Here is a 27,127-nt window from a genome sequence, read left to right as displayed (position 1 = left end):
AAGAAGTGAACTGGCACATTGTCAATAAAAAAGTAAAATATAATTAAAGTTAACACTTCCATTTTGTGGTAAACTCCATTTAGTGTAGCCCTCTCGAGACGTTTTTGTTATTTTATCGTTTCTTTACTCTCTCATAAACTTATAAACATATCTACTTTTATTTATATCTAAATGTTTGTCGCTTCTTCAATTTATAACAAGCATTTCATTTTCATTTTTATAACTATGTATCATAAAGTTATAAAAGACAACCTTGTTTTTTTTTTATTTAGAATAAGAAAAGTAGAACTATGATGCTGTACATGACATTCATCGTTGACTTGCCATGCAACTCCAGTCTTTACTGAGATATCTCTACAAACAAATGTAATCGTTACATAACAAATGAAATAAACACTTAATTAATTTGGTGCTTCCGTAGCACTTTTCTGGATATACCTTCATTTGGAACGCCCAAATCCAAAAATTGGGAATCCAGTGATGTATAAATACTTGAAATTTGAGGAGCTATATAATCAAAAGGGACCTTAAATGAATAAGGTTTACTTTGTTTTTAAGGATGTATTCTTCTGACGTTTAAGTCTCGTTGAAATCTCGTTCTGGAATTATACCCAAAATGCATCAAAATATGATAAAACTTTCTTATATCAACACCTACCTATAGTTTTTTTAGGTTAAATTTATTCAGATTGGTCCACTTCATCTTTATTGAAAGTATGAAAAAAAGTTTAATTGTGGAACTGTGATTTTTTTCAAAATAAAAGCCCAAAAATGGGTAAAAATTGACGAAAAATGGGAAAATTATCAAAATTGGGTACTTTCAAAGGGCCGTAGCAAAAAAAGAAGTGCACCACCATATGATTTTTTCTTCACCAATTATTTTTTTACAGTCATATAAACCTAAAAATCAGGTAAAGAAAAAAAGGTTAATTCTAGAAATTTTTGGCTCCTCAGAGGTGTACATCCTTAAGGGAGTTGGAACCTGAGTTTCTTACTAATATCTAAATTTATCAAAATATCTTTGCAACATATAACTACTGTATTTTTTAAGTATATTTAGTACTTACCTCTAGCTTTAGCATTGGACATCTTCATTGATTGGCCTATTACTCTTCTTATCAGTGATTCATATCGTGGATCTGGTAAAGTAAGTAGAGAAATCATCCTTTTGTCTCGGGACTGCAGGGAACTTGAAGGGATATCCCCAATGCTTTCTTCGTTGAAAAGATCGCTATCACCAGAATTAATGTATTCACCTTTTGGAATTCTTTTACCACGCAGGGCAAAATAAGGACTTTGTCGTAGCTGCCTTGGGAAAAGTGAAGTACGAGCTTTATACGGTATCGACAGAAGTGAATTTTGACTTTGAATGTCATTTAAAGTCCTGTAATTAGTCCGTTTAGATCTCCCGTCTGCTATAATATCAAGATCATCTATTCTACCACTATCTTCTCCCTGGAAAAAAATCAACTGATTACTTATGATTCAAAAGTGTAAGCTATTTGAATTAATTAACTAATTTCAAACGAAGAGATTACTTATTAGTGGAAAGAGTGAAACAACAGAATTCAAAAGAAAAGAAACAATACAATATTTGAAAACCGGAATAGGGTAGCGAACGAAAGACGGATTACCTCCCTTCTCTTAAAGGTTGGGCAAAACTACTATAATTTTCGCCCCCAACGTTTTCTCTTAATAATTTGGAAAGGTCAGTATGAAATTTCAGACACAAGATGAATCGTTGTTGAATATGGCTTAATTATCTTTTCCCCTCATAAGTATGTTACGACAAAATTTGCAGTATATATTGTCAATAAACTAGAGCTTAAATTTTAATTCTAAAATCAAGTTTTGGTGATATAGATCTTCAATTGTTTCGGTTCTTATACATCATTGGCTTTCAAATATTCGGCTTTCAGCGTTCCCGATGAAGGTAAATCAAGAAAAGCGCTTCGGACGCATGAAATTCATAACTGTTGTTTTCATTTTTTACAGCATTGGGTCGATACCTCTGCTGGTGGACTATCAGTCCCCGAGGGTATCATCAGCTCAGTAGTCAGTACTTCGGTACTGACATGATTTATAACAAACCTTTCTAAAATTGTCCGTTTATAAATTTTGAAATTATAAAGAAACTAAGATTTCAACTCCCTCAGGCAAAGTTGACCTTAGACGGATTTGGCTATTTATTTCAGGTTCTTTTGGTAATATAGCTCTTTAATTGTTTTGGTTCTTATACATCCCTGACTCTCAAATATTCGGCTTTGAGCATTCCTGATGAAGAATATCCAGAAATCGCTTTGGACGCATGAAATTTATAACGTATTGTTTTCCTTTTTTTTTTAAATGGACAAAAAGTACTAAGAAAAGCATGACTTTATGTATAACCACATGGAGTAAGAACAAATACGGGCTCATGTGTTCACAGATGGGGTAACGGCAAATGTGGGTTTCATGTTTTTGATCTAAATGAATGAAGGAGAAATACTGTTTTTTCTTGTTTTCCAAATTGGAATAAAGACACTTGAAGGCTGCATGTATTCCAATATGAGGTAAGGGCAAATTTGCAATGCAATTGTCTTTTTCCGTGTATCAATAGTTTCGTAAAACCACAAAACACGAAAGAAAATATGTAGTTTAGTTAAGGACATGTACATATAAATGCACAAACACGGCCCATTAGAAGAATGAATAATAATTTAATGAATATATATATTCTGTCATTCCTCATTATTACCTATAACATAAAAGCGAACATAAATGATTTCAAATAAATATACAATATATGTACATTGTCGGAAAATATAAAAAAAAATTGTACGAGGTTTAGAGACAGGACGAAAAGCGAGGCTCGCCGAGCTTTTCTCCTGTTTCGTAGCGAGTACTAATAGATTTTGTATTTCCGAGAATGTACATATATTGTTTTTATCCTGCAATTTACACCTGGCACTTTAAGTTTTAGTTGTTTAAAACCAAATTGATGTCTCTGATTTTTCAAAGAAATCGACATAGTTTAAACGGGGACCGCCAAGAGGACCCCTATATGAACTGTCACACAAAAAGAAAAAATCACATTACCGTTTGCTCAATATTGAAGCCGAGTAACAGGAGACTTTGTTTGTACAAGTACAAGTACAAATAAAGCAAAAAATGATTTGTGTACCTGTTATTTGCCAATAGTTGGCTGATTGCAGGATAAACATGTTTGATCTTCTCTATTTCATCCAGTGTATTGAATTAAAATACAGCTGGTATTATAACGTGTACGCCAACAACAGTACTTTATTTTTATTTCTCTATTTTGATACTTTTTATATATAAATATCAAACAAAAAGAAAAGTTTTCAGGTTGGTACAATAAATAGATAAAACTTTTCTTGTTAAAAAAAGTTTCAACTGTAAAAAGCAATCTAATTTAATAAATTCCAGTAATTTTGAAATTGAAGTGGAGTCTAAACATTATCCAATTAGATCTATTCAGATATATTGGTATCAACTTAGACTACCACTTCGAGTTTGAAATAACCCAATACCTACTAAATTAACGGGAAATTATCAACTTATTTAAGCATTAACAAATCAAACATACTTCAGAAGCTTCAAACATATTCTGAATTAAACTATAAAATTGTCAATGAAATCTATTTATTTTAGATCTCTTTTGTAAAAAGCAGTCAGTTGATGTTCAGTTTGATAACAGTACTTTACAATTTTAGCATTAATAAAACGCCACTCTTTTCACAATATACAACTTTTTTCCTCAACATGAGTAATGTTTAAATACGGAACAAAAGCATATTACATACTAGCTTTCATATTATTAATAGAATAAAGGATGAACAATTAAGCAATTGTGTTTTGAAAAACGGAATTGTAAAGAACATGGGTAAATTAGTAAGCAGTACAAAGTATCTTTTTACACCCACGTAATCCTGGTCATAATAGCAAATTGTAGACTTGTTGTGTCACTTTTGGATGAGTATACGTCAGTATTATATATACATTTACGACACTCCACTACTTTTCGTTTCGAGTGTCCCTGGTTCAGATAAACCATAAATGTGCATTGAACGTAGAACATGCATCCGATTTTATATTGATTTACATTCATTTTATATTGATTTTACATTGATTTTACATTGACTTTTATATAAATTACATTGTTTTTACATTTCATTATAAATACTTGGTAAATACTACCTCTGGTTAACTGTAAGACTATCATTCGAAAGATACTAAATATGTTGGTAAGATTTAATTTGTACATTTGGAAAATTTCTCAGCTGATTTCAAAGCCGTTTAAGGTAGAAATAACTTTATAAGACATCTAAGAACGATTTTTTCCAACCAAAAGAGTGTAAATATATATACCAAACAATATAGAATAAATACACAGAAATTATGCAATAACATGTTTAACGAAGTCATATTCCTCTTGGAAGAATATAACGATGAGAATAAAACGTCAAAACCACCAGCACAATGTAACAAAGAAGGACATCTAGAGGGCAATATGTGTAATAGAAAAGGATTGAGTATTTAAATTCATTATACAGAATCCCTATATGCACTTGTCAAACCCTAAAGCAAAGTGAAATTGTCTTCAACAATCAAGAATATTCTGTTGTGTGTGTTCTTTAAGATAATTCAAGCTCCAAACCGCCCCGCGTCAAGACATATGAATATATTTAACAAAGACAACCAAAACATATTCCTTAAAAAGAGAAATAAGAAAGTCCACAACTTAACACCATTAATTGGGGGCTCTCCCAAATGACTTAATCTGCTAACATAAAGACTACGGCTATCATTCTGATGTCCGTCACTGTATCCTAACGAGCAGATTACACACATCTATGTCATGAGCAAACTCGATATTGAACATTACCCAAGTAAATACAGAAAAGAAAAATGAAAATAAAAAGAAGTGTTTCAAAACTGAACTTAAGCAAACCGATATCAACCATCCATATCTGTTCATTCACAAACCAAAACAAATCATATCTTCGTTAACATACATGTATGAATATTTTAGTATACGTTTCCGTTGATTAATATTTATGAAGTTACTAAGAAGTACATTTTCGATAGATTTTCAAGTCATAGCTTCAGGTCCAAATGCACATTTTTACTTAGTTTATGTATTCGCTTCTAAATATTATTTTAACAGTAACAGTTACAATGTAATGGAATTAATGCCTCGTATTTCAAAATAATTAACGCGTCAATGCATGGTCACATATCCATTCACTATTTTCAATACATATTTCATTGTAATCTACGGTTAGTACGAATGAGTTCACTGTATTCCTCTCAGGTGGATTTCGAATTTACATTATAAATTCGTTGACTTAAGTCTCCTTTGGTTGATGTACATATGTACAGGAAACAGGACACAGAAATTCGTTGAGTTAGTCTCCCGTGGTTGATGCAAATATGTTCAGGAAACAGGACACAGAAATTCGTTGAGTTAGTCTCCCGTGGTTGATGCAAATATGTTCAGGAATCAGGACACAGAAAATCGAAGGAAGTAGAATTCACTGCATTGGTTTTATTATTTGTTGTTATTCTTCGTCATCTAAGGTACTTTGAATTCCAATTAAAAGTCAGTTAAATATTTTTTCTAGCAAGCTGCTGAATATGAAGAGTTTACTAGGATTAGAACAAAAAATAGGATTCCTATAAATGAATCAGAAATAATGCACTTCAAAGTAAAAATAATTAAGTTGTCGACCACAATACATTATTATGTCCATTAACTACCATTTAAAAATAGAAACTCCTTAGAAAGACAGTCATGCTTTCAGTTGAATAAAACGAGAAGAATTATATAAAAAGCGAAAGAAGGACTTAAAGACATTTTTTTGTAAGTTTTCTCCACCGGATTTTTTTCTAAGAAACAAAACAAGAATTTGCAAGAGCACGTATCAGCATGACGATACTTGACTAATCTATTGCAGTGCCATTTCACTGAGCATCTGCAGACAAGGAATTTTCTTATCTTTTCTCTTTTTTCAAACGTAATTCTTAAACCAGACCCATATTTCCATTCTAAAAATGTCTTTATGAATTAGGATAAATACTATTTTGTTTTCTAATTATTGTCACGTTTAAGTAACAGTGGCTGTTTTCCACAGAAACCTGGCCATCGACCACAATATCAATTAGGGTACATAACTATAAATTTAACAAAGACTTGAAGCAATTTGACAATTTTAGGATTTTTCAGCCATTTTTATTGATTCTTTTGTTAGATATTCAAAATTTAGCAACGGCGGAGACATCTTAAGAATATACTATCTTTGAAACACATTAAAGAATCCAACGACGGACTATACAGACCATGTAATGTCTAACGATACACACAGACTACAGATCATGTAATGTCTAACGATACACACAGACTACAGATCATGTGATGCCAAACGATACACACAGACTACAGATCATGTAATGTCAAACGATACACACAGACTACACATCATATTATGTCAAACGATACACACAGACTATAGATCATTTAATGTCAAACGATACACACAGACTACAGATCATGTAATGTCAAACGATACACACAGACTACAGATCATGTAATGTCTAACGATACACACAGACTACAGATCAAATAATGTCAAACGATACACACAGACTACAGATCATATAATTTCAAACGATACACGCAGACTACAGATCATGTAATGTCAAAAGATACACAAATGCTACAGATCATGTAATGTCAAACGATACACACAGACTACAGATCATGTAAATTTAATGTCAAACGATACATATCATGTAATGTCAAACGATACGCACATGTTAGAGATCATGTAATGTCAAACGCTCTCTTGGCCTTTAAACTTGGAAGGCAAAGAAAATCGATACATAATATTTAGATGATGTAGAATAAAGTATTGTAGAAATGCATTTGCAGAAAAAAGTTTGAAAATATCAAGAGTCGATGAAAGACACACAATATACATAGACTACAGATCCTGTAATGTCAAACGATACAAACAGACAGACTATACAGACCATTTAATGTCAAACGATACGCACCGACTACAGATCATGTTATGTCAAACGATACACACAAGGTATAGACCATATAATGTCAAACGATACACACAGACTACAGATAATGTAATAACTAACGATACACACATGCTACAGATCATGTTATGTCAAAATCTCACTTGGCGTTTGAACTTGGAAGGCAAAGAAAAGCGACACATAATATTTAGTTGATGTAAAATAAAGTATTGTAGAAATGCATTTGCAGAAAAAGTTTGAAAATATCAAGAGTCAATGAAAGACACACAATACCGTGTGTCACAACAAAAGGAAAGAACAAAAGACAAAGACTTTCTGTGAAATGCTGCTTTAGAGTAATTATTATGAGTTAAAGAATACAACATGAAAAAAAGTTTCGCAATAAGTACAGCCAATGTTATCAGAGACAAAGAATATAATGATTAAATGTAAAGTCATGGCAGGAATAGACCATTTAACTATAATCATACACTGGTAATACTATTTTAGTATACAAGTTATTTATAAAGTTATTTTTTTTTTTTTACAAAATTCAGCATCAAGTGATCACATTGTAAAATATTGTCATTAGTGGCTCATATTTTAAGATTCCAATGTGCAAACAACCCGATACTCAAAATACTTATCTTTTCTGATAATCAAAATACTTATCTTTTCTACTGCAACTCGTTCGTACATATTTCAGGACACTGCGTCTAAAAGACGTAAATTGGCAGTGTTGTCATACTAAACAATTTGACTTTTTTTATTGACAACTAAAATATTTGTGTATTTTTATTGTGTTTCCACTTAAAGTGCATGTTATTAACCAGAAAAGATCTTTTAATGTCAAACAAGTATAACCAGTAATGATTGTAGCAGGATGTCGTTTCGAAGTCTCCATAATTACATACCCTTACGGACTCTACATATCATTCAAATTTTCTTGAAATGTCAAAATAAAAACATAGGATTAAGGATAGGGGATCTCAATCATTTTCAAGATATTTGAATATTCTCAAATGGTGAAGGGATAGCCCCTGGGAACTAACCTTTATATCATTCAGTTTATCTTGACATGTCAAACAATACTATATTGGTTTAGGGGTGGGGATCTCCACCATTTTCAATACAATAATTTGTTTTATGTAAAGTCTCACACTGAATTTCATTCAATTAATCTTGATATGATAACAAGAAAATATATAATGGTTTAGGTTGGGGATAAAAAATCAAAAGAGAAAACATATATTGTAAAATTGTGACAAGTAAAGTTTGTACGAAAAACAAATATGTGTGATACTAGTAGCAATGTCATACTTAACGATATATTGAACATGACCAATACCGGGTCTGGACCTGCGTCATTGCACGTACAATTGCTCCGGACCAACAGAAGAACATTTCCTATTCATAGAAGCCAAGAAAACTTGGACAAACAATTTGCCTTGTACAATGAGTGGTTAAAATTCAAACTATCCGCAAACAAGTAGTAACTGCACGACAGATCTAAAAAAAAACAAACATTACTTACGCGTTTAAACTCAACATGATTAAGATCAAGACCAAATATAAAAAAGTCGAGGAAAATTTTGACGAAAAGTTTCCTTGTATAGTGAGTATTGTTATATTTCAAACTATCGGCAAACAAGAAAGGAATGCATATCAGATTAAAATTTGCTTACACGCTACAACTCTATAAAGCTCCAAACCAAATATAAAATCATTCCTTTTCAAGAAAACTTTGACGAAAAGTTTCCTTGTACTGTGAGTATAATTAATGACGAGTCGAGCGGTTACTAGACCTGCTTTCGCTGTTGGCGATGCAGGTAAAAATAGATGAATTACACCGATATATGCTCTCTAAGTCACCATTTACCAAGTACTGTGATACAACTCGAGATTAAGCGGATGCGAAAAAGGCATCACCAGGCACATGAGACCTTTATTTTCTAAAAACCCTAGTTGGCCAAGTGGTTTTCGGCGCTAGACAAAGCGCTGTGAGTGTTTCCGTTTATGTTTCAACAGCTTGTGTTCGAATCCAGCTGATGGAAAGATAAAATTTGGAATTGCAAGAGAACAATTCTAACATTGTGTGGCTGTATTCATGTCAGAATATATTAAGACTTTGGTCGACGTCCTATCTCAAATACACGTCCGTTCACAGAATTTTACGTCACAGTTTTCCTCTTATCAACGTTTAATTTTACGTATGCATGCATTAGCACAACGAAGCCCAACCGTAGTCTCATCAAATCGGCACCAAATATGACTTAATACTAGTAATCAATTCATAGATATGTCCAAATTTACGTTGTCTTTAAAGATCGTTTTTCAGTATTTTGTTTAGTTTAAATAGACTACATGACAAATTATTAAAGTGATGATTGTGACAACTTTCAAAATAGAAAACATACCACGCATGACACTTTATTTACAGTGTTTCACTCAGTTTGTGATAATCCGTTTTTGAAACGATTGTGACCTATTAATACCGTTTAGACATCTTTTTATGTCAATATTTTTTTAAATTTTGGGCAGTGGTGTAAAAGCACAACATAAAAACAAACTGTAAAAATTAGATTGGCACAAAGCACAAGAAATAATTAAAGTACCGATATAAGAGTATTTGCAGTTACTGAATGTTAGTTCAAAGCCAATAACAACTGATAAATAAATTATGTTTTCCGAGACTAAAATATCAATCATTACACAATTAAAAGGATTTAGTCTAAAGACGTCATAAGTGTCCGATAAAACATGACTTTAAAAAACACTGCCAAATGACATCCGATAAAATCAAATGTTATTCATATATCACATTCACACTGCTTCAGCACTGACTAATCTAAATGACAATATTATGAAATCATGCAAGTTAAAGCATTCTGATTAGTTTGTTGATGACTACCTACTTGCTTTGTTCAGATCATACTTAGTTTTCCTGTTACTAAAATTTCCCTTGCTTTGTTCAGATCCTACTTCATTTTTCTATTACTAAAGTTCCCCTTGCTTTGTTCAGATCATACTTAGTTTTCCTGTTACTGAAGTTTCCCTTGCTTTGCTCAGATCATACTTAGTTTCCTGTTACTAAAATTTCCCTTGCTTTGCTCAGATCATACTTAGTTTTCCTGTTACTAAAGTTCCCCTTGCTTTGTTCAGATCATACTTAGTTTTCCTATTACTTAATTTTCCCTTGCTTTGCTCAGATCCTTCTTAGTTTAACTGTTACGAAAGTTTTACTCTTACTTTCTTTAGATCCTACTTAGTTTTCCTATTACTAAACTTTCCCTTGCTTTGCTCAGATCCTACTTAGTTTTTCTATTACTTAAGTTTCTCTTGCTTTGTTCAGATCATTCTTAGTTTTCCTATTACTAAAGTTCCACTTGCTTTGTTCAGATCATACTTAGTTTTCCTATTAATTAAGTTTCCCTTGCTTTGTTCAGATCATACTTAGTTTTCCTGTTACCAAAGTTTCAATTGCTTTGTTCAGATCATTCTTAGTTTTCCTATTACTTAAGTTCCACTTGCTTTGTTCAGACCATACTTAATTTTCCTATTACTTAAGTTTCCCTTGCTTTTTTCAGATCATACTTAGTTTTCCTGTTACTAAAGTTTTACTTGCTTAGTTCAGATCATACTTAGTTTTCCTATTACCAAAGTTTTACTTGCTTTGTTCAGATCCTTCTTAGTTTTCATGTTACAAAAAAATTCACTTGCAGTTGGATTTCCCGACTTTTGGTTTCAAACTTGATTTTTTAAATCATAAGTCGGAAAATGAAAGCAACACTTTGGTGCTTTAGAAGCGTTTTTCTTGATTTATCTTCATGGACGCTCAAACCGAAAAGTTTGCATGACAATGATGTATAGATAATTGAATACTTGATTAGCTATATGCCAAAAAAGGAAACTATATACAGTATATCTGTATATCTGTACAAGAATATGAATATAACCAACAAATAGTCGTCGTAGAAAACTGTTAAGTAAAGGAGGGACGAAAGATACCAGAGGGACAGTCAAACTCATAGATCGAAAACAAACTGACAACGCCATGGCCAAAAATAAAAAGACAAACAGACAAATAATAGTACAGATGACACAACATAGAAAACCAAAGACTAAGCAACACGAACCCCACCAAATACTGGGGGTGATCTCAGGTGCTCCGGAAGGGTAAGCAGATCCTGCTCCACATGTGGCACCCGTCGTGTTGCTTATGTTATTACAAATCCGGTTAATAGTCGTATTCGGTAAGTCACATTCGTGAAAAGTGAGGGTATTGTAGTTACGGCATAAGGAACATATCCGATATCATCTGTGAAACGGTTATTCCGTAACGGTCAACCAACTCGTGATGGCGTGATGAAATCAAGCATCTTGGTAATGTCAGTTTCAGAGAATTTTTTGTTTGAATCAGAGTGATTCTTTAAAAAGTAGGATTTATCCCTCCCCAAGACAAGATACTTGTATCTACGTTTGCCATTCTTTTTAATGAAACAAAGTAATACCATCCTTTCAATTTGTCTTTTAGTTTGGAATGGGGAATACTTGTGTAAAGTGTAGAAAAGTCAAATGTTTTAATACTATTGCAAGATGAGAGAGTCTTAGATTGTATGTACTCTAAAAGATCTTTGGAATTTTTTAGTATCCACATCTGATTCACGCCACCTCTAGAATAGGCAGTTTCACAATAACTTTGGAGCCCGGCTTTGATTGCTGATAAAATAGATGTTAATAATTTAGAAAGAGGTTTCGTGGAGCACTTGGAAGACCCAGCAATATACCGTTGTTTGTAAGGACACTTATGTAGTTTAGGTATCCAATACAGTGATGGAAGATCCAGTTCTTCATCTTTGGTTGAAATTCCAAAGAAACATAGAACAGACCTATGATTATCCAGGATTTCCTCTTTGGTAAGTGTCGTGAGGGTATATGTTGAGTTTCCAAGTGAATTGTCAATACCTAATTTATTTATCAAGCAGTCTATATAATGATATTTTCACACAAAAACGATGCTGTTAGGGGCTTTATCTGCGGGGACAACAACATATTTGTCATGGAGGTAGGACAAGTGTTTTGCAACATTTGGGTCTTTAAAAATTGACGTAGCGTGGGTATTGATATGCCCATTTAGTTTCTTAATTCGGATTTGTATCAACGACCTCACAGCCTTAATCCATTCGGAAAGAGTATCTACGTCTTCTTTCTCGCGTTTAGCCCATTGCCTGGCATAATCCTCGACTGAATCCATCAGTATTTTGAAGTTGTATTTCCAATTGATGGATTTAGGCTCACGATATTTCGGACTTTTGGATAACAAATTTCGCAGGGAAGTGTTATTGACAATGTTGAGGTCTCCGGTAATAACGTGGCCAGCCGGATTATATGTGAATTGGGAACTAGCACAGGTGCAATCAGGAGGTTTAGACTTGAAGTCGTCAATGTTGAGATCCTGCAAAACGTGTTTGTAATTGAAAAGTTTAGTTGCAATTGGTTTGGTATAGGTATAAGAAATTATTGGTACAGACTGATCTGTAAAATAAGGTGGTATTTTCGACTGAACTAATTTATGATGAAGGATATTGCCTAAGTTGACGCCATCGAGACCTTTGTTGGCAAAGGAAAGTTTAAGAAAAGATGTTAAAGATAAAGCCCCTAACAACATCGTTTTTGTGTGTAAATATCATTACATAGACTGCTTGATAAATGAATTTAGTAACCTTCCATCATTATCATATATGTTTTACTTTATGACATAATGTGCGGTGTACTTTTACTCAATATCCTTCTTTAATTAAAAAAAGATGAATAACGTGAAATATGATGGGACATTTTGTCTATATGATATTTAGCATTTTCATAAAACTTCATAATGATTGAAAGAATTGTGTGTGGTATAACACAATGAAATAATTATAGCGTTAAATTAGTAGCTTTATGAGACAAATGTCTTATATGAATAATTTATGATATCAACACAATGTAGATTCGTTTATATCTAAGAATCTCTATTATGGATGTTTATTGATTCAAAGAAACGTAACATGTCAACAATACATCATAGCGTCTTTAAACTGGCGTAGATGAGAATGCCATACTATTTACCTATTTTCACATTGTGTGTCTTCTTAACTTCTGTGTATAACTTGCAACTCTGCATGTCAAAATTTCTTGTTTGCATATTAAAATGAGTTTAGGAAATAATTATTGTACCTACAGAGGCAAACCTAAACCTGGTGTAAAGGAAAAATATCGAAAATTTATCTTTTTTTGTCGACTGATCAGACTTACCGTTTTGCCTGATAATAATTTTTTGAAAGAGTCCTAAAGAGAAGGGATTTTATAAAAGGTCCTAAATGGAAGGGGTTGGATAAAAGTTTCTAAATGAAAAGGTTTTAGAGGAGGTTTTTTTTAATTCATTGCCAATTTGTTTCGGTTAATTGACCCTTTCTTACTTCAAATTTAAATTCGCAAAACTAAACAAAAAGTTAGGTGTCAGTTTATAAGAAGAACTACACTGATACACCGAAGACGATGTCATCCAAATGCTGGACGTTTTGATCGACAACGCATTAGTCGCGATTGGTTGGTAGTTTATAAAAAAAAATCGATATTACAATGCTCATTGATCATCCTTACTAACCGACCTAGGATAAAAATAAGATGTTATATGATTCCCAATTAACCAACTCTCCACTAAGACCAAATGACGCAGAAGTAGCAACTATATGTCACCGTAAGGCCTTCAACAATAAACAAACTAATTCCGCACATCAAGCTATAAAAGGATCAAAATGACAAATGTAAAACAATTCAAATTAAAGAACCTTAGTGAGCGCGCTCACATACCCCACGTCCCCACATTGTCATTGAAGAAATAAAATATGTGTAAGAAAAAAAAATTGTATAAGAAAAAAAAATTGAATCATAATTTCCTGTCAATATGCAAATGTACATAGTATGTCCTTATTATCTACAAAGTTTCATGAAATTTTGTTGTGTGGTTTCAGAGGAGTTGCGATGACAAACTGTTGCAGAAGTACATTGAAGCAAATAAGTTCAAAGGGGCGTAACTCCTAGAAAAAAAATTGAATCATAATTTCCTGTCGATATGCACATCTACATAGTATGTCCTTATTATCTACAAAGTTTCATGAAATTTTGTTGTGTGGTTTCAGAGGAGTTGCGATGACAAACTGTTGCAGTAGTACATTGAAGCAAATAAGTTCAAAGGGGCGTAACTCCTAGAAAAAAAATTGAACCGTAATTTCCTGTCGATATGCACATCTACATAGTATGTCCTTATTATCTAAAAAGGTTTCATGAAATTCTGTTGTGTGGTATCAGAGGAGTTGCGATGACAAACTGTTGCAGTAGTACATTGAAGCAAATAAGTTCAAAGGGGCGTAACTCCTAGAAAAAAAATTGAACCGTAATTTCCTGTCGATATGCACATCTACATAGTATGTCCTTATTATCTAAAAAGGTTTCATGAAATTCTGTTGTGTGGTATCAGAGGAGTTGCGATGACAAACTGTTGCAGTAGTACATTGAAGCAAATAAGTTCAAAGGGGCGTAACTCCTAGAAAAAAAATTGAATCGCAATTTCCTGTCGATATGCACAACTACATAGTATGTCCTTATTATCTAAAAAGGTTTCGTGAAATTCTGTTGTGTGGTTTGAGAGGAGTTGCGATGACAAGAAACAGGACTGACGGACTGACGGACTGACGGACTGACGGACGGACAGACGGACGGACGGGTAAAAAACATTATACCCTCCGCAACTCGTTGCGTGGGGTATAACAAGAATACTTACGGACTTGCACAGAACAATAAACGAAAAACAATTATGATATACAGACGACAAACGACAACCACTGAATTACAGTCTCCTGACTTGGGACAGGCACATATAGAATGTGACGGGGTTAAACGTGTTAGCCGGCGCCCAACCATTCCCAAAACCTTGGAGAGTGGTACAATAGAACAACACAAAACCTTGGAGAGTGGTGCAATAGAACAACACAAGAACAAACTATAAAAATCCGTTGAAAACGGCTTAACTCATTAGATCGATACAGAGCACAAAAACAACTAACAAAAACACAAAGACAAAATATACAGATCTAAGAATATTCGTAGTTACTGAAAGCTAGTTCAAAGCTATGAAAAAATCATGCATCTGACACTAAAATATCAATCATTCAAATCCAATATCCAACATACAAAGGATTTAGTGTAAAGACGTCATTAACAGTCAGATAAAAACTAGATCCTGTGCGTTGCCAAAATATAGGTATCGACAGAATGTATGACCGTGAATTTTCATAGGTGTATGACACTAATATTTAGTTGGGTTTTACTTCATTGGTGACAAAATCAATATCTATACTGATAAATTAAAATATTCAAATATCCAATCACAGTGTTAAATTGGTAACCTTTTAGAATACGCTTATTTAAGGGATCGATAAGTTTACCTGGGTCGTATCTAAATTTACAGGCTCGATAAACAACATCACCGTAAATATTAGTATGTGCTATCCCTTTTGCAATAAGTTTCCTACAGGTACAGCCAGAATTCCAAATCAGATCTTTGTATTTATGAAAGAATTTAGTAAAGCTTTTAAGCAATTTGTGGTAACGAAATTTTTGACTTAATAATTCACCAGTAATACATAGATAACGTTTATTTAGATCCAAAACGTCACCACTGACACAGGCATAGCGAAAGAGTTAGGATAAATTAACCCCGTAAGATGAGGCCAAAAGGAACCGTTTATCACCGTCCAAAAACGGAAAATTAACAATAGCGAACGGAGAATCGTCGCTGTTGTAATTTTTTGTGTAGATTTTCTTGAGTAAAACTGAAATATCAAAATCTAGGAAAGGACAGTTATTGCTGAAAGTAAGTTCCTTTGAGTAAATTTTGGCAATTTATTTAGAAAATCCTTGATTATTTAACGAAAAAGAGAATCAATGTATAAATGGTAAGGTTGTTTAATTAATAAACTAGATGGAATTAAATACGCTTCATTTGAACTCTGTTGGATAGTCGTCTCGTTGACAAGCATACGACGTGTCTTTATCTTATATATTTTTTTTTATATTCATATGAAACATAATTCATATAAAACAAAGGCAAAAAAGAAAGAAAACCTCGGCAAGTCCTTTGATTGCACGTTTAGATATAAGGTAATGTCTTGTTACTCTAAAATCGACATTACACCGAGTCCTTGCATCTCATTTATCCGGTGATCTTGACAATTATGATACCACCGAAAATAAAAGGTGTGCTAAAATATCTGGATCTTTCTCTGAAATTGACCAAGATGGACCACTTCAGACTAGGATCTATGACAATCGTGACGATTCTAGTTTTTTGCATTGTCAACTTACCATTTCTCAGTAGAAACATACCCTATAAAAATCATTTGTCGTGCACAGGGTTCAATTGATACATTAACGTTACGTGTATGCATGCTCCTATGATATGGATTTCATCAACATGGTGTCCTCCCAACGCAAAAACACACTCCGGTAGGGTTCATAGAGGAATTACAAAATTCGACGCTGCATAATTTTACCAAACCATCACGAATGTGTTGACCGATACAATATGTCTAAGTTAAGTGAGAGACATGTTTTCGTGGTCTTACATCATAAGATACAGAATACGTCGGCTGATCTTATTGTGTAAATATTTGTGACGTGAAGTTTTTTCAGAATATTCCATTGTCGGAAGAATTTCCCAACAACAGAAAATAGAAAGTTCATATGTAGCATGCCCTTTATGGACCGTTCATTGTTGACGGCCGTACGGTTGCCTATAATTGCTTACATCCACTTCATTTTAACTTATGTGGATAATCTGATTGGCAATCATACCACATCTTATTTTTATATTAATAAAGTATTCGCATTCGTAGGTAAATTAAAAGCGAAGACAGTTTATGTCTGTAAGAGAAATAATGAAATGCGAGAACAACATGTACAATCTAAACTATATCTCTTTCAGTTTGTGTCACACGTTTTGTTGAAAAGTCTGCATATACAATGTACGGCTGTTTCTGCATTACTTAGAAAATACATTTTTAATAATGAAATTTTCTATATACCAATAAGTTCCTAATGAATTGGGAATAAAATAACACTTGTATGATAAATTTTGTCACTCTTGTTACATTTAAATTATTATACACCGGGTCTTCGAGAATCTACACCGATTATGTTCAGGATAGTGAAAAGTTGTATCTAATTCTAAACGCCATTTTCTAAACATGCTAAGGAATACAGAAATCACACAATAAATCTGACATGAACATTGTTTCGGAATATACAATGAGAGAATGTATAAAGCTACGTTTTACAATTTGAAATCGACTGATTAATAATTGTTGTTTGTTTAACGTTCAGTGGCAAACAAGTTCATGTACATTCAGGACGAAAACAAATTAACAATAAATCAATAAATTAACAATTGTCACTATATATATATATAAAATGATAAATTGAAACAAGGGATCATTTTTCCCTTGTAACATGCCGTCGATGGATACCTCCTAACGGAGTTATTGCACTGACATGGAGCGCTGAACTCCCCCTACGCGAGTCATCGGATTAAAAATCAACTTTCAGACTGGACGGCTGCGTATTTGTAAATCCTGTACAACCAAACGAATAAGTGAATAAGACAGTATTTCTATAATCCAGTCAATCATTGTGTTCCTTCAAAATCAAGAATATTATAAACTTATGATATAAGATACACGGACTGTTCACAAAACATTCAGTAATTAAGTTTTTTGGTTCATATGAACTCGAAAACAGCCAAAGTTACTAGCTTCTCATTTTGAGAACTTTTCACTAATATCAAAATACCCAACAGCAACATAAACCAAAAAATATTTTACCACCATATGTCATTGCAGTAAAATTGTATTGATCCAAACGTATTTGATAACATTATTTTAAAGTAATCTAAGAAACATATTGTATATTTTTCGCATTGTTCGTTATTAAAGGAAATAATATCAAAATATATTTTAAATCTATTTTAAGTAATCGTAAGAATGTGTGGTATGATTGCCAATGAAACAACTACCGACCAGAGACAAATGACGTAGATGTTAGCAACTACAGGTCACCACACGGCCTTCAACAATGAGCAAAACCCATACCTTATAATAATATATAAAAGACCCCGACATGACAAAATGTCAAATAATTCAAGCGAGAAAAGATTTATGTGTGTTTCCTATCTAAAAACATTGCTGCTCTTGTTTATAAAGTTATGACAGGTTCATCGTTCATCTTACATACATATTGTTGTTCTCGCCACGTTATTACTTTTATGTGATAGGTGCTTAAGACAAAGAATCAATCAAACAATCTTATATTGATCTTATAGTATATATTTTTTTTCGTGAAAACCCAAAATTACAGAAAAGTTGGTGCTCATAAAAATATTAAGGGAAATCAATAAAAAGAAAGTTCTGATGAAATTCTATATCTCTTTACGAAATCTGAGTATTTGTCTCTATAATGGTGCTTTTACAATTATCTGTAGGAAACAAGAAATTCGAGTGTTGACGTTAGTTACTATCTGCATATTATAAATAGGGAATAGTATATGGCTTTTCAATATCACACCCGAATCAACCCGAGACACCGTTATAATCCCTCTGTTCTAGGGATTATCTTGTTAGAGGGTTGATACTGTGATATTAAAAAGCCATATATTAAACACTTTATCATATACTGGGGTTTGATATCGATATCATCACAGAAGGCTTATACAGAACGATTGCCATTGATTGTATTACACATACATTTAACTTGTATCTGCTTCCAAGTATACAATCAACCATTTGTGTTTCAGGTTTTAGCAATCATTTACTATCCCACTATTCACTGGCCTTTACTATTGTATGTAAGAATCTGTCAATTAATTAAATTGGAGCTGTACCGTTATGTATGTACATGTAGTTGTATGAAGATTTTTTATATATGTGTGCACTGATTCCTGTCTTGGTCACTATAAAATCTTTTGATTATGGCTAAATATATTAAATGAAAATTATTCATATTGTATCATTCATGCTACTTGCAAACGTTCAGCATACGTTTTACTTTTTGTTCGTTTTGGTTTTATCACCTCTTAAACGTTTGTATTAGGTTTTGGATTTTCAAATAGTTTGGCCTCTAATACCACCGAAGAGACATTAATTGTCAAACTGCGCATATGGTGCAGTGAAATGACATGACAAAAATATGATCATGGAGGTGAAAAAATTTTCGTCTGATTGTTTCGTAAATTTACTCTCCACTTAACTTTCGAATTATTAATTTTTAAGTTATATATATATTTTTAATTTAAACATAAAAATGGAATTTTGAGGGGGGAAACAAAGAGTAAAATGTAAATTAGTTTTCTCAACTGAATTGTTTCATATTTTTCATGTCGGGGCCTTTTATAGTAGACTATACGGTATGGGTTTTCCTCATTGTTGAAGGCTGTACGGTTGCCTATAACTGCTTACATCCACTTCATTTGAACTTTGGTTGAAAGTTGTCTCTTTGGCAATCATACCATATCTCCTTATTTTCATAAGACTTAATGAAATTTTGCTAATTCCCCTATGTATAGTATTAGACTAGGAAAGGAAAATGTTACGGAATTTACAGGGAGAGAAATATAATTCAAAACCAGAGTCATTCTATGGATACAATTATTTTTAAGTAAACAACTGCATGGTTGTTGATATATAGAAAGAGAAGGTATAGAGGACTTGACTTATTAATGTCCAAGGAGTTTCTGTCCTGCCGGTTTTTTACAATATGACTATTGAAAAAGCTTGAAGTGTACATTGTTGTGGTTTTCCGGTTGTTAAAATGCTTTAGTTCGCAATCGAATCTGAAAAAAATACCTCTGCATAGCAACAGAAATGACATATTTTCTTTTATTATCTGTTATTGTACTAAGTAATTTATGTATCACTTATTTATATGTTTCATAATCTTATTCGTCTAACTTGTGCGAATATATGTATTGTACATTTATAAAGCACCTAATTATTACGGACTCACCTGATCGGATGAAAACAGATCTTTTGAAGATACTTGACAGACAAGAACTACGATGAATGTCAACAGTAAAGTACACGTGTCCTTTATTTGCATTATAATTCCACAGGCAGAACAAATATACAACAGAATCAACCAAAAACGATGACGTTGTTTACAAACACCAACAATTTATTCTGCTAAGCTTTCTTCTCATAAATAACACTGTTTAAAGAAAAAAAGTAATGACTACATATACTTTGAAAATTCATTAAATTAAATTGAAGCACTGTAAAAAATCATACTTATATTTTGTTAAATAATGTTTGATAAGTTCAGTTTAAATAAACTCTACATATAAAATATTTCGCTTAATTAAAAGATTTTCACTTAAGTCTTTTTTAACCTGTTATTATCGTATAGGTGGGGTTGGTAGTCAACGTGATTTTCAAAATTACTTGTACATTTGTATTTTTCGATTTTTAAATGGTTGTAATATGTCCCCTTTACTGTTGCCAAGGTAAATTGAAAATAAAATTTCCAAGTGACTTTGCAGCATAACTGCGATATGTTTGATTTTTTTTTGCACTCTAAATTTAAAAATCACATTTATCAATTTTATTGCGTTTCCATAACTTATTTAATTAGTTCTGGCTCAAGGAATATAGAAGTGGTACTAATATTTAAAAACATACATTAAATAAATACATGTCCATCAACCGACCAATATACGGTATGCCTTTTGTGTAGTGCGCGTATGTTCAATATCATAGAAAGTTTAATTTTGTTGCTGGTTTTTCTCACACAATATCTGTTTCCAATATTGATCATCTCTTTATATAGCATGTTTCATTATGTTTGAATACGATATCGTTTTTTAATTTTCATTCAGGTAAAATTCAAGAAAGATAGACATATTGTATATTGAAATCAAAATATGGGGTAAAGTATGAAATTAAATAGTTGCTCTGTCCAACGTAATATTTCCAATAATTTAAAAACGAATATCCATCACATCTTTTATATATTCAAAAACATACTGATCATTGAATGGAAGCTAGGGATGCTAGCATTTATGGTGCAAGGTTATCTAGAAAGGCGAACAGTTGAACTTTCCTTCATCATTTTCCGCATTCCGGTTTTTATGGGAGGTCGTGTTGCCAATACTAGTAGCTTTAGATTAAGTACATTCTTTTTTGCTGGGAGGTCGTATTGCCAATAGCTTTAGATTAGGTCTTCTCTATTTAATGGGAGGTCGTATTGCCAATAGCTTTAGATTAGGTCTTCTCTATTTAATGGGAGGTCGTATTGCCAATAGCTTTAGATTAAGTGTTCTCTTTTTTCTGGGAAGTCGTTTTGCCAATAGCTTTAAATTAAGTGTTCTCTTTTTAATGGGAGGTCGTAATGCCAATAGCTTTAGATTAAGTGTTCTCTTTTTGCTGGGAGGTCGTATTGCCAAAAGATTAAGATTAACTGATCGTATAGTCTCGTTTGTGAATTTTACTCTGACATTTGATTTCTGATCTTTCTTAACACTTTGTTCAGTATCGACTATCTGCAGGTGGTACGCATGTTTCATGTTGAAACGTTAAGATAACGGACTGTAACATTTGAAAGTACAAATGAAGATAAAGAAAAATAAACTGAACTGTTCGTCATTGTCTCACTGATTTACATGAACTGTACTCGTACTGTGAACAACAAATTTATTCAATTTGTAAAATATAAAAAAATATTTCCATACTCCTAACAACAAAGTTATTATATTTAAATTTTCCTGTGTACGTTATTTTATTTAACGCCATTTTGTCCAGGTTAGAGTTGTCTTTTTGACATTGTTTTAAATCTTTTTTTATTAGTATTGTATTTATATTGTGTCATAGATCAGATTTATTCATTCATTGTATGTTTACTTATTTTTGTCTATATGTCTTTTTGGTCGAGTTAAGCCATTTCAATTGATATTTTATAGTGTGTCTTTTTATGTTGTGATGTTACACAACTGTTTCAGGTAAGGGTGAAGTTTGACGCCTGTTAAAACGTTTAAACCCGCTGCATTTGTATGCACCTGTCCGAAGTCAGGAGCCTGGTCAGTGGTTGTCGTCTGTTGATGTTCGTAATTGTTTCTCGTTTTTTATATAGATCAGACCGTGGGTTTTCCTATTTGAATTGTTTTACACTAGTCATTTTGGGGCCCTTTATAGCTTGCTGTTTGATGTGAGCCAAGGCTCCGTGTTGAAGGCCGTACTTTGACCTATAATTGTTTACCTTTTACACATTGTGACATGGATGCCGAGTTGTCACATTGGCACTCATACCACATCTTCTTATTTCTATTGAAACAGTAAAAAAGGGAGAACTGTGTGGTTTCATTATATACTGAAAACCTCTCATTCGCCAAATAGACTGTAGGAGCATAACAGATCGGTAGCTTGTGTCTTAAGACTATTTTAGATGGTTGTTTTATCCCATTCCTTGGAGACATAGTCCCATAAATTTTCTATTTCATGTCATTCTTGAAAATAAGCCCTTAATACAATTTCAAAGAAAAACAATTTCATAGAGAACGCGTTCATTACAAAAAGAAGAAAAAAAAAGAAAGAAAAGGAAGAGAAATATATGATAATAAAAGCTACGTCTTCACGATCTTTGAATTATTAATAAGAAATTTAAAAAGTATTACCAGAACAATCGATAATTTGATCAAAGTAATTTATAGTATCAATATCAAAATTTAAATCCTGCCATGAAAAATGTACTGTTGTATATGAAAGCAACAACTGTAGGTCAGTGTTCGTTGAAACGAAAATAAGGAATTAATATGAAAAAGGTACATTTACAATCTATTGATAGTCAAGTCTATAATTGTAATACAAATGCAACTATTGTTCTGCATAACAAGAAACTTGTTATAGTTATTTTCCCACTAAGTACAATATATATATAACTAAATAAAGAAAAATCCTAATTTATCCACAGCCGTTTAACCTTTTTGACACAAGACCCAGTTCGAAAATGCAGTTTACAGCTATTTTTCATTGACTGTTACATGCAAACAATGAATAATGTTTTTTTTTTATTGACGTATTTTTATTGAACCCAAAATGAAACAATGTAATATCCAAAAGATGAAAACCACAACTTTTGACTGTTCTATATGGTAATTTAGTGTGTTAAATAAAATTACAAAGTAACTGCATTAATTCATAATACCCACTTTATAAATTGATTTTTTTTGTTAGTTCAGATCGACTCCCATTTAAGAAAAAAGTTTCTGCCATGCGATAATTCAATTTTAAATAAAAAATCCGTTTTAACAGTGCTTAATCTCTTCACATTGAACTGTATGCATGCGGATAAATGTTTGGAAAGACAAAAACAAAATACAAGAAATGCTTTACAGAAGAGATAAATATCAGATTGAGAGAGTTGACATATAACTTAAAGAATTTCATTTATCAAAATTAGGAAGATAACGCATAGAGTAAAATAATGTTTTCCATTTTAATTACGTTTTATTTTATAATCTAAAATTTTGATGTACACAAATTCCATAATTGAAATAATTTGAAGAGGACAAAATGTTATAAAAATATACATATAAAATGTTCAACTTTTCATGTTATATACGAGATAAAATTAGTAGAATTTACCCGTTCACAGATATCAAAAGTCCATTGTTTTCCTTCGAAATATTCCTATCCTCTTCTAACTCCAAAAAGTTTCTTAAATAAATTTTCAAATAATGATTAAACCATATTATACAGCCGTCATTTAAAATTCATCAACCTGACGTGGGTTGAAAGACAAATATTGCTTTCCAATGTACTCGTTTTACAACCCGAAAACCCGATATGATTGGATAGTAAAAGAAGTCATAAATATTCATGATATAGGCTATCAGTGACATCAATCACCACAAATCATCGTCATGTCGATGCTTGTGAAACTGATTGATTTTTTCTTATTCCAGTAAATGTTTAAATGTCGGAATTGGGAGTTGACAATCCTGTCGCTATCAAATCGATTCAGTGTTTCAAATATAAATGCAGTTTTCACGAGATAATTTAATTATGCATAATGATGTAAAATTACCCAGTATTTAAAACTTTTATTAACTATCTTTAAATCTCTATTTATACCATCCCTATATAATTCGCTTAAAGTCTTTATTAGACACTTATACATGGTGGTTTGCGAGGGCGATGAGATTTTAAAAAAAATAGTATCGACTGAGGTCGATGACAATAATCAAATTTATATATAAATATCATATGTTTCACTTTAAAAAGTTGAAAACTATTTTATTACATTTGTGTATTGAAATATGTATTGCCGCATGAGCCTAGTTTTGAAATAATTACTCAGATTTCAATGTCGTAAATAAGAAAAGATATATTTTTTAGAAATAATATAAAAGCTTGTATAAAGCTAAAATAGCTATTTTCGTATTTTAAGTTTTATATTTCAAAAAATCAGAGCAACCATGTGTCTTATTATGAAATAGAAGGATTGCACATTCTTACTGACATCCGAATCTAGGGTTTCTTGAAACGAATACTTAGTAAATTGTCTAATTTTATGTTTTATATAAAACCCGTACCGACCATATCGTATATATACTGAAGCCTGTAATTTTACAGCACATAATAAAAAGTTATGGCACAAACATGCAATTAGGATGCAACTGCTGTCTGAAGAACATTCTAGCCATAACCTCTCTATTCAAATTATTGTATCTTATTTTTGCATGATTTTATTTCTTTACAAATCAACCTGTATTGATTAATTAAAAAAATAATATATTTCAACATGTTTAAATTTGAAATGACACTTGTGAATGTAAAGGTATATGCTTTCGAATAATTTGAAACAATTTACTGATAAATTGTTTTTTATATTTATATTTAAAAGTTTCAGTTATCAGTTTAATGACACAAACCACAAATAATTTCAGACAAATTATATTCTACTGCTCATTTTTTCTTTATGTTTGCCCAATGTGCTACTTTTTATAAACAATAATTTCAGTATTCGTTAAAAGCGGCATTAGCTACAACCCGTATACATGCAACTTATGATGTGACCTCGGTTATAGTTTGAGTCGCGCATGTGCGCCGCTTTTGTTGAACGATTCTGCCAACATAAAACATACTTTATGGTATTCTTTTTTATTCACGATATGAAATAAAACAAAAGTACAGAAATCAGCAGTATACTATTGCACGAGCTGACCGTGGCTCCGAATGTTTGTCTGTGTATTTATGTTTATATTCATATTGGGTCCCGTGCCCATGGTTAAATATATGCCATCTAGTAAAAATACAACATGTTGAGTATGGTAGAGTCTAAGACGGCATGATTTTGTATATGCAGGCAATAATTACTTTGAGCTTGCCTTTTTTAACGGTGAGCATTATTTCATTGTTTTAGTTTTTTTTTATTACTTGTCATCAAAACAAAATAATAACGAAACTAAACACTGAAAGAATGCTCATCGTTAAAAAAGGTAAGCTCAAAGTAATCTATATCACCGTAACCCTTCCCCTGCAATTATTATGTTCGTTCTTTTATGTTCCCCTTATTACTAGTATTCCACTGAAAGATATTAAAAGTGAAAGCTTGGCTGAGATTTAAAAGAATAGTTTAACCCGCAACATGTGAACTTGCATGTGGTTTACTTTTGTTTTAACATTTTTTCCTTTCCATCAATGAATTTGTTTTTATGTAGGATGTTTGATGGTGTCGCATATTTTTTCTATAGCAGGAGTAATTTAGAGCTTCACATATTGTATACTAACATATTTTTCGGGCTGTTCTTTCTCTTTCTAGATTTTCTTTTAATTGGGGCGTTATTTTACCCATTTCTCTCCCGTATACACGTATCTATATAGTCGAAGAGCCCTAAATGGCTTTTATTTTTTATTTTTGTAGAATTTGGTTGCTGTTTCATAGATTACTTCATTTTGTAACAAAGTCCATTTGTTTACGAAGGCAATATATTGACAATAACGAAACAATCTAAAGAAAATATAAAAATGTCTGTAGTCAACAAAAATAACGTTGTATGTAGTGAAGTGTTCGGACTTATAAATGGATAGGGAAAAAGAAAGGGGTTTAATTTCATGTGATTATAAAAGGACAAACATTCATTATTCATTTGCAGTTCAATAACGATATTTAATAATGATTTCTCATTTTGACTAATATTTTCTCGTTTTGAGGGAGAAAAACTAGAAGACTTTATTTCACGAAGCACATCTATTTTGGAGCTGTGCGTCCTAATTTCGTATGAACTTCCATTGGCAGCAGATATTTTTAATTCTTTATTTTGGTACGAATTGGAATATCAACCTGAAACGACAGTTTTTACATTTTCGCTTACCTATTGAAAGTGGATTCATTTGAGTTCTACTCTGCCCTAAAATAAGTTCTATAATTCTGATTTCTCTTTATAGAGCGTATCAATATATCTCCAAGAAGGAACACAATCCGAGGATTTAATGGGGTAGTGAAATTTGGCCTTCCGTTCCAGCAGTAAAGCCCTTAGTAGGGTGTGTCGTCCGTTTGGCTGTGTAGGATATATAAATACGCAGTCACAACCGGTCGGAAACGGGGTCGTCAAACTTCATGTCGCGTGTAGGGGGAGTGCCACGCTCTCTGCATGTTCAATTTCCCATGCAACCACTCTTAGAGTCCATAGGTTTCCTGTTGCCGGGCTAACTGTTATCCCCTATCTAACATAATTACCCCCATTTCCAGTGTCATTCCGTCCCGTATTTCCTTGCCATCATTCCGGCTTGGTACCTTGCAACAACCAATCAACTAATCAATAAAATAACAGTATTAAAAATGACCATTTGTATAAATTTTTCGGTGAAAACTTGGGTAACCAAGTACCAACGTTATATGATATATTTTTTGTTATCACATACTCAACGAAAATATACAACTTTTGCAGGAGTAAGCAGCGCATGTCAGTACACTATAGATATTTAGTAGATTAATACATGGCCTTTTCCGT

At 32.3% G+C, this 27,127-nt stretch overlaps 1 long non-coding RNA gene across 1 annotated transcript in view; it reads right to left on the bottom strand.

Annotated features, from left to right (window-relative positions):
* Window positions 1-23,918, bottom strand: part of LOC127728729 (uncharacterized) — a 35,569-nt gene extending 11,651 nt beyond the window's left edge. The window contains exons 1-3 of the long non-coding RNA XR_007994330.1: window positions 23,757-23,918; window positions 20,128-20,328; window positions 1,068-1,455 (exon numbers count right to left, since the gene is read on the bottom strand). This is a non-coding gene — a long non-coding RNA (uncharacterized LOC127728729). The remainder of the gene's footprint in view (window positions 1-1,067; window positions 1,456-20,127; window positions 20,329-23,756) is intronic.
* Between the last annotated feature and the right edge of the window lie 3,209 nt (window positions 23,919-27,127).

The sequence above is a fragment of the Mytilus californianus genome, unplaced genomic scaffold (genome assembly GCF_021869535.1).
Source record: "Mytilus californianus isolate M0D057914Y unplaced genomic scaffold, xbMytCali1.0.p SCAF_2, whole genome shotgun sequence".
In the NCBI taxonomy this organism is placed as follows: Eukaryota; Metazoa; Mollusca; class Bivalvia; order Mytilida; family Mytilidae; genus Mytilus; species Mytilus californianus.
Note: the sequence above shows the minus strand (reverse complement) of the source record. Positions and strands in the feature narration are given on the sequence as shown.